This window comes from Notechis scutatus, chromosome 2 (assembly GCF_049901735.1).
Source record: "Notechis scutatus isolate UNSWTSFEM ecotype Mainland chromosome 2, rNotScu1.2, whole genome shotgun sequence".
Classification (NCBI taxonomy): Eukaryota; Metazoa; Chordata; class Lepidosauria; order Squamata; family Elapidae; genus Notechis; species Notechis scutatus.
This window is the reverse complement of record NC_142010.1, coordinates 36,105,009-36,122,107: the sequence shown is the minus strand read 5'-3', so window position 1 is coordinate 36,122,107 and position 17,099 is coordinate 36,105,009. Positions and strand designations below refer to the sequence as shown.

The 17,099-nt window shown below is 40.9% G+C and overlaps 1 non-coding gene across 1 annotated transcript; it reads right to left on the bottom strand.

Moving 5' to 3' along the window:
• Positions 1-1,264: 1,264 nt before the first annotated feature.
• TAFA1 (TAFA chemokine like family member 1) lies at positions 1,265-8,878 on the bottom strand. Its single transcript, XR_015747273.1, has 3 exons — positions 7,948-8,878; positions 4,896-5,019; positions 1,265-1,350 (listed from the first exon to the last, which is right to left on the bottom strand). It is a non-coding gene; the product is annotated as a TAFA chemokine like family member 1 (transcript).
• Positions 8,879-17,099: the final 8,221 nt, after the last annotated feature.

The window sequence follows — 17,099 nt, the reverse complement described above, 5'->3', positions numbered from 1 at the left end:
AATGTGGCAGCGTCAAAGCTCCCAAGAGAAAAATGGCTTCCAAGACTGACATACTACACGTTATGGACAGTGAAGTTTCTAAAAGACAACCCAATCCCATCTACTTGTTGCCTCTCCCTGCTCCATAATTTTGAAACCAAAAGGTTAACAACCTTAAATAAAAGTCAGTCCTCTAACTCTAAGGTAGATTATTATAATTATTCCACTGTTGTTCTTTTATTCTACCAGGGGTTAAAGTGAAAAATTAAGAAATAATTTATCCTTCCAGCTTGGCCTTCCACAATATATTAGCATCCAGATATACTGAACTACAAATCTTGTTATCTCCTACCAAGTTAGCTATGGATAATGAGAATTATATTTCAGGACATTTTGAAAGCTCTGGCTTGGAGAAGACTGCTCTTGTTTATTAATTCAGTAACCAGTAGATTGATGTTGTTTTTTTTTACATTCCTTGTGCTTGTACTTCTAATTTCCTCTGTGCTTCTAATGCCTTTGGATATTTGGATATCTGATTTTGGCTTCTTCTGTTGTTTGGGTGATCATAGTTGCTCTCCCCTTGTGCAATTTTATACCCCTACCCAAAAGCAGACTTTTTATTGCACTTATCAGAGCAAGTATAGCAGATTCCAGGTGTGCCTGACAAATAAAGAACAAACCTTGAATTCAGCTTTCATTACAATTTATAAAAAGGCACAGCAATTCATCTAAGTAGCCCAGGGGTGTCAAAGTCAATTTTATTAAGGGCTGCATCAGGGTTATGGTTGACCTCAGGGGGTCATGGCTGGGGGGCAAAGCTGACTGGGTAGGCATGGCCAGGTGGGTGTGGCCAGATCGATATCGCTCACATTGGGGGGGCACCTCTGGTGGCCTGGGCAGAGTTGGGGGATCCATTGTCTCCAGTGCATGCCCAGAGGGTGAGGCGGGGTGACCCCTTGCTGGCTCCAGGACAGTTCCCCAGATCTAAGGCTGACTGCATTCCAGTCTGGATGTCCACCACCAAGCTTTAGATCAACACCCAGCTGGCCTGGGACTGGGGCTGAGGCACCAGAGGCCAGTCCTTCGCTGTTTCCAGTGTAGACCTGTGGGCCAGATCTAACCACATCCTTGAGTTTGACACCCCTGAAGTAGTCAATATGTTGTTCTGCATATGAAGTAACCTTATAACAATAGCCACCTTGTACCAAAGGTGCTTTTTCAAGAGGCAACTGGACTTTCTTGTTTTTCTTTGAAGATGTTTAGCTTTTCATCCAAGAAGAGCAGAAGAAGCTTCTCTTTAGGGACAACCATGACCTGGATGACCGAGAATCTCCATACACATTTAGCCACTTTGTACGTGCCTAAGGAATTCTGTAGAACAAGAGAAGCTGTGATAGAAGTCTCCTACTTTCAAAACAAGAAGCCAATCTACCACCACCACCACCCCGGTTTGTTTTTTCACTGGGCACTAAAAAGACATTTTAGCTAAGCATGTATTCTGAAAGCAGTTTGTACGATTTCTTTGAGTGTTGGTATGTTCTGTGAACTCAGAAAATCAAGCAAAATGGGCAAATTTCAGATACTCATGAGTGAATGTACTGTGCAAGTGCAGCCTGCAAGTGCTGAGGTTGGTAATTAACTGTCATGTTGTCATTTTCACATTGGTAACAAAATGAAAGCAAAAAAGATTAATTGCTACTTTTTGCAGTGGACGTTGTACATCAAAACTGCATTACAGATATTTGAAGCTAGCATGTGCTAAGCAAACCAAGAAAACAATGCCTGTGGTGACCCTTCCAATTTCTTTTTCTTTTTTTATTCCCTTTAAGTACTTTTTTGTTTCCAATTCAATGGACTCAGGATTGAAGAGAAAGATTGGATAGATCCAACAGAAAGCCAGGTGCTAAAGAGGACACACAAAACCACTACAGGGGAGCCATGGAATTGAAACAGCAGGTGTTTCATCATGAAAACCCCACAGATAAGCTTGTTTTTTGAGAGCAGAAGTAGAAACTATCAAGCATGCCTACATGTCTTTGCGCCAATACAATTTAATTAAAACAAGTGAACATTGTGCTCTAATTTTGCTATACTAACCTTTCAGGGTTTCTTTTTTTTAAAAAAAAATAAAAGTTAACCCATGTTTATGAATCTCATTTACAGTTCAGTTCAAGAACAATAGAAGTTGTTTACGTCTGATGATATTTAACATGCTACACACTGATCTTTAATTTACAGAGGCAAGGATGCAGAAGACAAGTTGTCTTCTTGCATTTCTTTGCACTTTGATAGTCCCAAATTCGATTGTTTGGAAGGGCTTCTTGTTTCTTATAAATTAGGGACCTTGACAATGATTATAAACTAGCAATGAAATATTGTAGCTCATGATGATGGAGGAGGAGACATAGTTGACAATCAATTAAGGTTTTTTTCTATTAAAAACAGCAAAGTCTCATAAAACAACAGTCATGCGTTAGAAAAATTATCTATTTATCCAACTTGTCTAATTTTTAATTCCTTCCCCCTATCTTGCTGCAATGTTTCAATCTTCCTTAAACAGTAGCTAAGTCAAAGTGGTAAATGATGAATTCCTAATAATATCTGTCTGAAAAATAGAAAATGCTTGGAGACCAAGTTGAATATGTTAAAAACCTCTGTTCGTTTTCATATTAGCATATTTTCATTGGTTGCTGGGTATATCTCCCACATGCATTATCCAGTCAGATCACCAATGTGTATGTGTCTGCGTGCACAATTTCCACATTATGCCAGCAGAACCTTCTAAAACAAAACAAAACATGCAGCTGTATCTTTCTAGAGGTTCCTCAAAGCCTTGCCCTCTGCAGACTTATAGCAATGTGAAACCATCATGAGCATTTCTGTCAAATTCCACTCATCTGTCAGAGTAGTGGATTATTTCTTGAGAGACTGAAATTGGTTGCCTTGGATCAGAACACCATCAATCTTACTCATGTAGGGTGCAGGCTGACTGCTTCATAGTCTCACAAGAGGAACAGCTCTGCTGTTCCTAAGCAGGTGAGGAGACAGTTGTAAAATCTTCACTCTATCTATATCACAGCCCCTGTGAAAGACATGTCATATTTCCCATTTCTTCAACATTCTGTATGCATTCTATGCCATTCTCTTCTACTTCAATAAAGGAGGCAATTTTTCAAGCTTAGGCGAATACTCCAATCCACAGGAATATCTATCCCTCATTTTTTTCTCTCTTTCTCTTGTTTCACCTGATTGTGCAAAAACGAGACCTCATTTTCCTTGTCACTGTTTTTTTTTAAATTTATGGACTTGCTAATCCATTGTGTCATCGTCAATGCCATATAACAGAGAACACTTTTCTGTATCTATAGGTAGATATACTTCTTTTGATGTTCTTTCAGAAGAAAAACATCTAAACAGTTCTAATAATTGTCATTTTCATCATTAGAGGTAGAAAGTCATACATGAACAATCAATGTTTAAAGCTTAAAATGGAATACATCAAATGCAATTCATTGAGATTTTCTCCTATGTTAAAATTATGGCTGTACTAGTACTGTTTCAATAGAGAAAATGGGTGCTCAAGTGCAACTTGTCATTTTTGAGCTTATCTAGGAAAAGTTTTCAATCAATCATTTTTCTATTGTTCTTATGAATTATTGTTAGTCATTCTTCCTCAGACTATTTCATTTTGGATTGGAGATTCAGTGAAGTCTGAAGTTGAATCCTACATTAAATTCTCAGTCCACATTGTATGAACTCATGCTTTCATCCATCCATTCTCATCCATTTAGATATGATCTTTGAGAGTACATTTTAAAATGGTATCGTGTCATTTCATCTTGGAACAACAAAGACCAAACAAACAAGCGCCAACATCATCATTTTGTTTTCCAAAAGCCTTCTTTCCAAAGCCAAATTTCCAATAGAATGGTCTTACATAGTTCATAATTGATCATTATGATTGATCATTCCCTGAATCATAAGCCATGAAACAAGTCCCAAACAAACCGTCAGTCTTGAAATATTGCGTAGCTGATCTCCACTTGAGGAATAGTGTTGTAATGAAATGCCTTAAACTCAATCTTACCTTAATCAATTTCTATTTCCAACACAAATATCCTTTTCCTTCCTTCAACCTCCAAGCACCTTTAGAAATACTTCTCACTAAATGACCATAAATCACCATCTGTGACAAATTCAGGCAATGGCTTACTGTTGTTCACACTCTGTGCCATCATTTTGATAGAACTAATACTTTCACAGCATGGGAATTAAAGCAAAGGGTCTCCAAAAGATGGCTTAAGCTGCAACTATAGACTCACTTACCAGAGTGTAAGTCCAAATGGTACAAATAGAACTAAGAATATGCATATCATGTATAATATATGCTTATATTTTCTCTGACATTTTTCTCACAGGTCTTCCAAGGTGTTAAAATATACCCATTAGGAAAGATATTGTTTTCTCCTTGGTTTTTCGTACCATTTCCAGACCCACAATTTAGGCACTGGTCTCTTTGCGGATATTTGGTTTTAATACAGGGATCTAATGCCTCAGTTGCTCATTCCCCAGTCAACAAAAGCTATACTTTAAGTCCTGTACCCTGTGATTTTTAATAAGGTTAATTTTCTATCCACCCCCACATATATCACAGTGCATTAAGCAAAGACTGAATTGCAAACGGTATGAGTTACCCATAGTGAGCTTCCAATGTAAAGTGGGAAAAAGAAGCCACAGAGAGAGGGGGGGAAAAGACACAAATACACAACCTAAATAAGTGTTGTATTCCCTTTCCAGACAAGCAAGCATTGAGGTGCTTACGTTATCAGATTTTTAAATGTGAGCTGATTGCACATCATACATACTCACAGGCCTATTCTGGCATCTCTAGCAGTATCCACTGTGAATAATCTTACCTGGTCTGGGCAGATGCTGATGCTGCTGAAATGTTTGATGAAGGGACCCTTGGCAGAGCAGTACAGCACAGGCACTTATCCACAAATACAGGACCCAGGACATTGCAGACACCATGGCCATTCTCTGAAGAAAAGGCAAGGCAAGAGTTAGCATTCCCACCAAGTAGGATCACCTTCTAAGTTCCTTTCAGGTCTATTAGTTCTTTCCTATCTTTCATCTAGGCTGTGGTTTTCACATATCAAAGAGCATATTCAAGAGACCTTGAGACCGGCTTCTACGCCAACTTTAAATAATTCAGGAGCATAAATGAAATTTATTTGTAAAAGAAGCCCAGGGCTAGTAGAAGCCAAGCTGCAGCTGATGAGTTTGGTTTGAATTACAAAAGTCACACTGATGTGCTGGTCCTCTGGAGGGCACATTTGAAGGCAGAAGATTAGACATTCATGCCTTGTTGTTTTTTTTTTTTTTTAACCATGCCATTTATACTTTGCAGCAGTTTATACCTCTAGGTTTTCAATAGTCCACTGTAAGTGACACTAATACTTCCTTTGGTTTCTGTTGTGGATATGCACAGTTGACAGTCAACTGTCTGAAAGGATAACTCTCATTTTCAACAGTTATTCCACACAGCAACAAGAAGCAGCACAAGGGGTCCATCTGAGGCTATTTTTCTCCTTGTTATATTCTGTTGAACAGGAAATGGGAGTATCACTCCTACAACATCCTTTCTGCTATTGAGGATTGCTTATTATAGCACTAACTCTTCCATTTGCATACATCAAAGTACAATCTCAGAGCTTCATAAAATACTGGCTGTACAGCTGAAAGTTATTGCATATAATCTTCCTGGCCAGTTTGGGAATTCTGATACCTTTCAGTATCATACTTAACTGCACCAGGCTCAACTCTCAAGCCATTAAAATTTTATTATCATCTGGTCTGCCGAGCAAAGTAACGGGTTTCTCAGAAACATATGCTTCCTTCCCCCATTTTAGCCAAACCAAGCCGCCACCTTTCTCCAGCCTTGTATTTTATCTAAATTCACCTAACAGAAAAACTCATTTGTGTGCCCTTTGGCAATTAACAGAAAAGAGCCTTAGTCTGAATGAACATTGGGGAACATGCGCTTATCCCCCTCAAAATGGAAGATCCTTCTTTGTCAAGGCCTGGTTTGTGAACCCTTGATTTCATTTCTGTTGCATTGATGATTGCGTGGTTCAGATGGCCTCTATGTAAAAGTGTATGCATCTCATAAAGGTTTTTACCCAAACCCCAAAAACTTTAACCTTAGACTGTCTACTATTGACCTCACCCCTTTCCTAAGAGGTCTGTAGGGGGCGTGCATAAGCGCACCAACGTGCCTACCGTCCCTGTCCTATTTTTTCTTTTATTTTTCTTATATGTACCCATTTCATGTATTGATAACTATGTATATACTTATACCTATTATCTTGTAAGCGATTGACAAATAAAAATAAATAAATAAATAAAATAAAGTTCCCACTGCCTCTCTGCAATGCTTTCGATGCCTGCCAAGGGTTGGTTATTCCGTGCACCGTCCAGCATTTCGAGCAACTCCTTCTGTTGCTTTTCACATTGCCAAATTAATCAAACCACGGGCAGACCCCTTAGTCAGCCAATGACAAGATGGCATTTTCTTTCTAATAACCCAATCAGCAGAGCATCGGGGGGTTTTTTTTGTTTTGAAGACGAGGGGGAGACAAGACTTCCAGACTCCGAGAAACCTCCTTGGATTCTCAGGGTTAATTTGGAGGCAGTTAAGACTAAGGCTAAAATGAGAAAGTGGAGGGAGGGGTGTTTGAGAAAGAATCACCCTTCTGGGTTTTTCGTTTGTTTGTTTGTTTTTGGTCAAGCAGAAAAGAAGCACCCTCTGATCCACTGCAGTGTGTCAATGTCAAGCCGGGATGTAACTATGTTTTTGCAATTAACTATTTCAAGCATCATTTAACAATGATGTCCGGAAATGGCTGTGGGTCCGAAAGAGGACAGATCAAGGCCAACTTTTTAAAGGAGACACTTAATCTTGCAAAATGGCAAGAGATTATTGTCTCCAGCAGCTGCCATTTAAATCACCTTCTCTGCCTATCTAATATACTTGCCCAAGTAAACAGCAGTTTACTTTATAGCTTCACAGCTCTTTCTTTCTTTCTTTCTTTCTTTCTTTCTTTCTTTCTTTCTTTCTTTCTTTCTTTCTTTCTTTCTTTCTTTCTTTCTTTCTTTCTTTCTTTCTTTCTTTCTTTCTTTCTCTCTCTTTCTCTCTCTCTCTCTCTCTCTCCCTCTCCCTCCCCCCTCTCTCTCTCTCTGACTTTCACTTCACTCCAAATGAAAGACCCATCACCCTCTCTCTCTCTCTCTCTGCTTCCTTCTTTACCCACCTCCCCCCAAGAACAAAGCACCCTGCGATCCTACAGTCGTCACATATCCAAACCCATGCAGAACCAGATCGATTTAGAGAGCGGTCTTCCTCCCTGCTTTGCAAGGGAGGGGTTCGCTTACGACATCAACAAACATCCAAGAAGAAAAGGACGAGCCTCAGCTGAGACTTCCATCCTTCAAGTGCCTTAATTCAACCTGAACTTTTTTATTTTTAATTTTTATTTTTCACCAGCTAAGCCGTGAGCAAAAGAAGAATGGGAAAGGGGTGGGAAGGAGGAACATAAAGAGCTTCTGAACCCCTCTCTCACCTTACTATGATCTTTGAACCGCATGGATTCCGCATGGATTTAAATCCCCTTTTCCCCCCCCTCCCTTATCTACCCCCACTTCCAGTTTCAGCCTCCTAACATCCATCTTGAGAGGAGACGGGGGTGTGGGGGAAGCTCGTCATTTTAATGAACTTTTATTTTCTGGAAATCGCCCCAGTTCTTTGCCTTTCCTGAGGAACGCTTCGCCTTCTCCCTCCCTCGGCTCCTCCCAAACCTGCCCGATGCTTGTTTCTCCTACTCCACCGAAATCCTCCCAAGCTAACGGGGGAGCTCTTCCCCTGTTTGCGCTCGGCTGCGTCTTGAAGTCTGGGAAAGGTTGCCTTACCTGAGTACTGCAAGCCAAAGCAGAGCGCTCTGGAAGCATACATTGGAAAGATTTAACACTTTTTCAAATCCATTTGGATGGACCACAGTGTCGGGGTGGGAGGCGATAGAAATCCGCTTCGGCCCCCGGGGCAAGCAAAAGAATGGTCTTTTCTTTTCTCTCTCTCCTCTTCCTTGGGATGTCTTCTCCTGAAGACCAAGGCAACCCCAGGCGTCTCGGATGGGCTGATCGGCGTCTGTCTCTCTCTCTCTCTCCCGCGCCCCACCACAGTCTCGCTGGCCGGATTCCTCCGTCCAACTGTTAGAAAGACATCTAAGCTGGCTTTTCTCTGCTCCGGGTCTCTCACAGGCTGTCATAAAAGTAGCCAAGGATGGTGAGACGGAAAATCCCCGTCATTTTCACCTTTCAATCGCTCTCCCGAGCCGCTCGTCGCCCTTCTGCTTGATGCTGGACCTTTGGAGCGATCTGGAGATAATTCGTGGCTTCCCCGGACACTTCTGCTGGAAGAGCGGCGGCCGTGGAATGACAATCGCTCAATCGCTCGCTCTCCAAGGTACTCCGCGCCTGAGTAAAAGCAGACCATGTACCGTAGGCTAAAGCCCAGCCTGGCAATACCCGGTGCCGATTGTCTGTTTTAATATATCCCCGGTTCGGTGAAAGTCTCGCATCTCTTAAAGGGACACGACGCCCCCCCTCCCCTCCTCCCTTTGACGGTAACCAGCAGCCCCGAATTGCCTCACCTGCTCAAACTGCCCTGCTTTCCACACCCGCCGAAGCTGCCTTTTAAAGGCGGGCAGGGTTGAGCATTGCTGCCACTCGGCGTGTGCCAACCAGCCAGCCAGCAGCCAGGGGGTTCTCCCTCCTCCCCGCAGCATCAGAGAGAAGGGAGGGGGGAAAACCCCGGGGAAGCAGGCTGAGCATGGGCAGGAAAGCGTCGGCAGTTCAAAATGTGAGCAGGCAAGGGGGGGGGGGGGGGAGAGGAGGGGAGAGGTAACCCAATTAGTCATCAGGGAAAGGAGTGTACAAAAATGGGAGTCCTCAGCTTTTCCCTAGAGAGAGCGCTTGGCCTTTGAGGGTGGCTACCGACCCCCCTGGGGAAATACACAAACATCCCTTCTTTAATATCACCAGTGGTCCTGTGCAGAGGGACAGAAGGATGGTTGGGGTGTTATTTTCACTCCAGCAGAGGGTTTTGGTGCATCCGATCAAAGGAATGTGACTAAATGAAACCAGTAACTCTCCGAAGATATAAGTTAACATAATAATCAGATCAAGACACCATCCCTCTTTTTCCCTCACTCTGGTCACACACACCCCTTTCATGCAGATGCGAAGGTTCACAATTAAGTTATTAATCATAAATGGAGCTGTTGACATTTATGTGCTCCCAAAACTGACCTAATAAATTTTGTCTTTTTTTTTATTTTTCCTTTATTGTGTTTCTGTTTTAAGCATCAAGGTTTGGAGCTATGACAAACACATCCAACTTATTAAATAAAATAAAAAATCCAAATGAAAAGAAAAACAAAAATAAATTAAAACAACATTAACAGCGACAAATTAGATCTTCTACAACCTAGAAGCCAGGCAAACTTTCCCCGCATACCACATAGACAAGTTCCTAATTGAAAGATGATCTTCACTTTTGAAATGAAGGCCTCTTCTCCTGCGGATTTTAGTATCCAGGAAAATTCATAGCAGGAAAGGCAGATCTATGGATGGTTAATCCCAAAGGCATTAAGAGCTTTATGGGTCAATACCAATATTCTGAACACAACAGAAACCTTTCCTGATCTTGGAGAAGCTTCCAGTGAGTGCTATGTGAACTAATGGGTCAATACCAATATTCTGAAGGCCACTAGAAGCTAATTCTGATCTTCAGAAGAAGCATCACATGATCCCCATAAGTAGCCTTGCTAGCACATATTTCATCATTTGCAGTCTCAGAATATATTTCAAGGGTAGGTCTGCTTACAGGATATGGCAGTAGTCAAAGTGTATTGAGGTGTGGATAATGTTTACTAGGTGTAGTTCCTTTGAAATGGGTTTTGTAGAGACAGAGAGACAGAGAGACAGAGAGACAGAGAGACAGGGACAGGGACAGAGAGAGAGAGAGAGAGAGAGAGAGAGAGAGACAGAGAGAGACAGAGAGAGACAGAGAGAGACAGAGAGAGAGAGACAAAGAGAGAGGCAGAGACAGAGAGAGAGACAGAGAGAAAGAGAGAGAGAGAGGCAGAGAGAGTCACAGAGAGACATAGAGAGAGTTAGTGCTTATGCTAAGTACTGTTTTTTTACAAAATGAACATAAGCCAGCCAAAATAAACTGTGATTTATTTCCCATTGAATGGAAAAAGTTGCTAAAACTTGTAAACGCCTCTCTTGCTCCAATCAATGAAAAAAAACAAAACACTGGTTAATTTTGCAAGACATGTTATTGTATTTTAATTTTGAAATAGTGAAGGGGATAGTACATAGAATAATAGGGTTGGAACAGACCTTGGAGTTCTTTTATTCTAACCTCCGGCTCAAGCAAGGTACCCTAATACCATTCTGTATCAATGGCTGTCCAAACTCTTCTTGAAAATCTTCAGTGAGCACCCACAACTTTCAGAGGTAAGCTGTTCCACTGATTAATTCTTCTTACTGTCGGGAAAATGTTCCTTAGTTCTTGGTTGGATCTCTCTTGACTGATGTTCTACCTGTTACTTCTTGTCCTACTCTCAGATGCTTTGGAGAACACATCAACCCTTTCTCTGTGACAAATCCCTCAAGTAGTGGAAGAATCCTATCATATCACCTCCAACCCTCCTCTGTGTTAGACTAGGCATATGAATTCCCTGAATCGTTCATCATATGGCTTATCCTCCAGACCCCTTTAAGATCTCTGTTGCTCTTTTCTGCATTCTTTCTAGGGCTTCAAAATACCTTCTGTAACATGGTGACCAGAACTGGATGCCGTATTCTAAATGTGGTCTCACCAGGGCAGTATGTGTGAACATCTTTTTTTGGGGGGGAGGGATAAAAACAAGTGCCTTCTCTTTTCCACTCTGATCATACCCTACCATGAGGGCTTTCTTTGATGATCATTTTTTGCATTGTTACATTTATTTGATGCCAACAGTTTAAAAGGTAAGTTACAGAACTGCTTCTCCTTTCCTCTCCTCTCTTATATTTATACTAACAATACATTACATTTGTAATTCTGGTGAGCAAGTCTCACTGACCTTAGTTGAACAAATAACAAACCAAATAAGCATGCAAAGAATCTGCTTTACGCATTTGACTTAAGCAAGTTTAGGAATTCCAGTTCCTTAACGAGATGTTAGTACATCCAGTGAACAGGTATCAGATAAAATACATTGTTTTCTGCTACATGCAAGGTCTTGACATAAAGGCATACACTATTTCAGGAGCAATACAACAAGGTACAAAATGAGCCACCAATTCAAATCTACCGTAACCTTCACACCGGCTTTAATCCACCAACATTTTCATCCCTTACACCCCTTCTTCATATCAAAGAATTTCTCCAGAATAGATGATTCAGGAAGATTCAGATTTAGATTTTCACAATGTTCTTTTCTTTTTAACATGCAAATGTTCTCACTTGACAGATCAATTAATAAATAGCTACAATTGTCATTATGCCAATAATGCTCTTTGCTAAGTTTCAGAGATATCAATTAGCATTGAGAAATGAAGGAGGTAAGACAGTGGCATGCTAATATCTCCAAAGGGAACACAACTAAAATTTTCATTCCTTTGTTCAGAGGGCTATTTTATATACTGGTAGCTCTGCTAAGCTTGTCAAATACTATTTTTCATTGTCATTCTTTCCTGCCAAAAAACAAAAGGAAATTGCTTTGTTATAATTGGGTAATTTGGCACCAAATCTCAGTGGTGGGATCTGGGGCTGAAAGGGAGGAGCGTGCAAGAATCATAAAAATGAGCTTGGGGTTACATTGATGGCACTTCCACTAAAATGCACTCAAGACTGATCCAGGTTGTTTTGACTACCTTCCAACTATTTAGACTGGTATATATATATATATATACTTGTGAGCTAATAAAGATTTCCTCATCAATCAGTCCGTTGTGACCAATGAGCACAAAGAACTAAAAACAATCAGTGTTTTTTTTTGCCAGCCAGGTAATAAGAGCCTTATTCCATCTCTTTAAATCCATGATGAAATGCACACCTCTTCTCCCCATCCACTCCCTGAATAACAGTGTATCCAATAGAAGAGAACACACATATCCCAGGGCAGTGGTGGTGTTCAATTTTTTTATTACCAGTTCTGTGGGCGTGGCTTGGTGGGCGTGGTGTGGCTTGATGGGTGTGGCAGAGGAAAGATACTGTAAAAATCCCCATTTCCACCCCACTCCAGGGGAAGAATATACTGTAAAATCCCCATTCCCTCCCCAACCCACTAACCTGCTTTCCAGCTCTATTCTCCTATACAGGGCAACAAAAGAAGACCCAGTCGATCAGCTGGGACTCCAATCAGCTGGGACTCGGAAGGCAGCAAATAGATGGGGGCAAGGCCAACCAGAGGCAGTATTTACCGGTTCTCCAAACAACTACCGGTTCTTCAGAACCTATCAGAACTGGCTGAATACCATCTCTGTCCCAAGGTTGAACTATGAAATCCTTGGTGCTCTCTGATCATGGGTGTTTGTTTGCAAATGTTTCATTACCCAACTAGAGAACATCATCAGTACCAGTGAGTGTGGGGTTTTCTCCTTGTTTATAAACAGTAGCTTGCCGTGCCAGTTTTAGTAGGAGTGTGGCTTTCTTCTTGATAGTTTCTCCCTGGTTATTTCCCAGGTGTTAATCCTTGCTTATATGGGTGTTGGCTCTCAGAGATAATATGTTCTGATTTTTTTTGTTTCCTTCTTAACTTTTTTTAAATCATTACTTTTGAATGGCAGATAAATATGGTTTATTTCTTATGGTTTATTTATGGCCTACTCATGGATTATTTGTCCAAATGCCAAGCTTCCAAGAATTTCTTAGAGGTTTTGGATTTAGCTTGGTCTAAGATGCTCACGGTTTCCCAGATGAGATTATGATTGAGTTTGTCCACATTTTGTGAGATTACAGAGTTTTTGTTGTGTTTTCTGAATGCTGGTTGGTGTTTATGGAGCAGATTATATTAAAGGCATTTTAAATAAGATGGACTATTTAGATTGTTAACTGACCTACTTTTTTTATCTCCTTGAGATCAGTACAATACATTCTTAGCACATGCACCATAGTGGTTGCTTTCACACCTGCTTTGAAGTTGTGGTTGCCAATTTTAACTTCCAGGGAAAACACAAAGCAGAGGAAACTCATCTTTCCGGGATCCCACTAGACATACACCTGGTTGTTACCTGCAGCTGCAAATTAGCTCAGAATAGCACTTTGAAGGGTTCATTTTGCCCACTTGTCTTAGACATCAGCACTTTCTGAAAGCAGTAAAGACAAGGCTGTGTGTAGCAGATTGAGCCTCTGTGTCATATTCTGAGCTTCCAAAAACTGAAAAGAGTTGGAAAAGGATGGGGGATGAAGGAGAAAGACCTCTTCAATGATCACCACTGCAAGCCAAAAAGAAAATACATCAAATTGTTCATGCCACGTTGGAAAAATAACAACATGACTTGCAAAATAAGCTCCGTTAAAGAAGACTCAGAAACTATCACCAGGGTCAACAAGGTGAGATATAATCAGGCTTCCAAATAACATAGGGAAGAATGGGTATTAGAGTCTCTAGTGCTTATGGTGTGACTATATGTCTGCATAACGTGTCAATTGCTTCTTCAGTATCTAAGTGCAGCTGGCTCAATTGCTCCCTGGAGATCTCCCCAGGCTGCTTTTATGCTGGCAGGCATGTCAGGGCACATTTCTTAGTTTCAGATTTCTCCCAGTGCCATTGATTCAGGACAGGATGGAAGAAGTTTGCTCTCATTGTGGGTGATTGAAAATGTCATCTAGTGCCCAGCCAAGGCAACAAAGCTATGATAGCGAGAGCACCCATTCTAAGAGACCATTTTCTGCTGAGTTCGGAACCCTGAAATTCTCAGTGAGCCTTTGCAAATGTAACCACTTCCCATAAGTTCTCCTTCACTCTAAGAATGTGGCCCATGCATTGAAAATGGGGTGTTCCTCCAATGCTGAGCTGCAGACTGAGACATTGCTGTAAATGCAGCTCAGGTGTAATAATATCCAGCCCCAAAGTTTTTCCAAACATGTATCCTCATTTTTCTCCAGACTCTATTTTTGGATATCATTCAGGTCAAGGAGACCTCTGAGTTTTTCAAACTCCTACTTGATGTTTTGCAATATTCTACTTGGTCCTAATACAGAGAGTCCACAACTGGGAACAGAATTTTGGTTGCGAAACAAGGATTTAAAAAAATGAGTCATTCTCCAATTTTATGATTTATTTATTTTTTGCCATAATTGTTAAGGGAATTATTGCAGTTATTAAGGGAATCGTGTAATTAAGTGAATTTGGCTTCCCTCATTGACTTGTCAGAAGCCCCCTGGGGAAGTGGAAAATGGCAATAACATGAACCTAGAACAGGAGTGTCAAACTCGATTTCATTTAGGGCTGCATCAGGGTTGTGTTTGATCTCGGAGGGGCCATAGCGGCATGTGGCCAAGGAGCGTGGCCAACTTGACATCACTCATCGAGGCTCCATTTTCAACTGTGATGACTCCTGGAGCTCTTCGCTGCTGAAAACAGAGTGCACAGCCTCTCTGGGCCTCTGTTTTCACTGGCAGAGGACTGCAGGAGACCATTACAGTTAAAAACAGAACCCAGGTGGGACTTGCTTGGCCTCCCTGAGCTCTGTTTTCACTGGCAGAGGCACCACAGACTGGTCCTTTGCTGTTTCTAGTGCAGCCCCACTGGCCCGATCTAAGCATCCCCTGAGCTGGATCCAGCCCCTAAGCCTTGAGTTTGACACCCCTGCACATTGGAACCATTGTAGATACACACTGGGTGCCAAGCGCCTGAACTTTGATTGTGTGACTATGGGGGTGCTGCTATGGTTGTAAGTACAAGGACTTGCTGTAAGTCACCTTTTTCGCTGCAATTTTGAACAGTTGCTAAATGAATGATGATAAGTCAGTACTATTTTTATCCAACTCTTTGATAAGAGCAGAATTAGATTATTTCTATTGACTCCTTATATTTGAGTTGCTGGCATGATGTTGCTGGAAGAAAAATCTGCTCTGGTTTCAAGCCAGTTGAAAGACGCTGGAAATAAATTGGAGGTTGGCTGCAGGAAAGAAGGTCTCTGTTTATTTGGATGTCAGAAACTTCAGTGACGGCAGCATGTTTCTGGGGTTGAGATAGGTGGGCTTTTATACATTCTTTGGGGCTTTGTGATTGAGATGCCTATTCATTGTGAAATGTACCTTGACTTGTGTTTGGGTGCGCCCTTTTGGTATTCTAATTATTGTGCCTGATTCCCATTGTGGCTGGGAGATCATGCCCTGTCCTTGGAGCTGGGTGCAGAATATAGATTTTAGGAGTCTCTGTTTTTCTACTTTTTAATCCCATCAGTTCCAGCCTTCTGGGGGAACTGTAGCTGGAGGTGTTTTGTTTTTGAATAGGGTGGCCTGGCTTTCTTAATGGGTACAAAATAGCCATCTCTAAAGACTTCAGGGTTCTGCTTGAGACTGTTTTCTTGTAGCAGCAGGATTGGGGCTGCTTTCTGCCTTTAAGAACATGTTTCTCCTCTTCTCCTTTAGGGGAAATATAATATTCTGCCTCTTTTAATATTCCCCAAAATATTTCATTCTTGGGGGGGGGGGGGAGTTTTCCCACAATATCATTTTACAACTCATTTGGAATGACACATCCAGGAAATGTCCCATGCCAGGCAGGAACTACAAAGTAAACCTTCATTCTCTTCCTCATCCTCTTTATCATGAAAAAAAAAGTCAGTGGGACATGACTACTAAACTGTGGCCAACTGTACTGTACTGTTGTGTCCAATGTCAAGCTAAATTTTTTAAAAAAGATATTCTTTATAACCCAGGTAGAATTTCATAGTGCTTCCATGTACGCCATTTCATTTATTTATTTAACTTTTCTCCTGCATTTATTTGGGTCAACTAAAGCAATGTATACACTTAACTCTCCTGCCTCCTGCTTCACTCACAATAACAGTCTTGCAAACCAGGTTAGTGTAAGAGAGAGTGAATGGCCCATAGTCACCCAGCCAACTTTAATGTATTTTAGCCTACATTAAACCAGTTCACACATTTCACATAGCTTTTTTCTATCAGCTGAAAATTTCTTTATTCTCAAGTTTCAAAAACATCTAATTCCCCTTGGAAGATTTTGTTTTCAATATTTACATTTTTGTTCTCTTGTTTGTTAACTGATTTTACAAGGCTTATTGTTTTGTGTTATTCTTGCCTTGCATATTTACCCCCCCTACATAAACACACTATCTCCCCCATGAGATAATTTGCTCTGAAGGAATAGTACCAGCAGATTTAACTAGTGAATAAATATATCAGAGGTCTCCAAACATGGCAACTTTAAGACTTGTGGACTTTAATTCCCAAAATTCTGGGAGTTGAAGTCCACAAGTCTTAAAGTTGCCAAGTTTGGAGACCCCTGAAATATATAATCATCTTGATTTTGGGGGATATAATATATAATCATATATAATATATAATAATATATAATCATCTTGATTTTGGGGGACGGAAAGGGAGTAATGGTATTAATGTTTCCACCTTCCACGTTCACAAGTGACATTCCATCCTGTTCCATATATATATATATATATATATATATATATATATATATATATATATATATATATATATATATATATATATATATATATATATGACTTTTACAGTGGTTTCTGATTTAAATTTGGGGCAGCCTATTGCTGTGCCAGAATGGTTTTTTCTTCATCCTGATTGGTTGGGAGTCTTGGTCTGTGTTTATTGGTCTTGGAGTTTGCTGTGTTCTGCTTGATTGGTGTTTCTAATATCTTCTGTCTGTTTTTTGGCTCTTTTTGTATCTTGATTGGCTGGCAACATTGTGTTACTTTATTGGAGGCCTTTAGTGCAGCTTGGCTCCAGGTAAATGGACGGCTATCATTAGTTAGGAAGCTAGGTTTCATCTGGGTGCCTG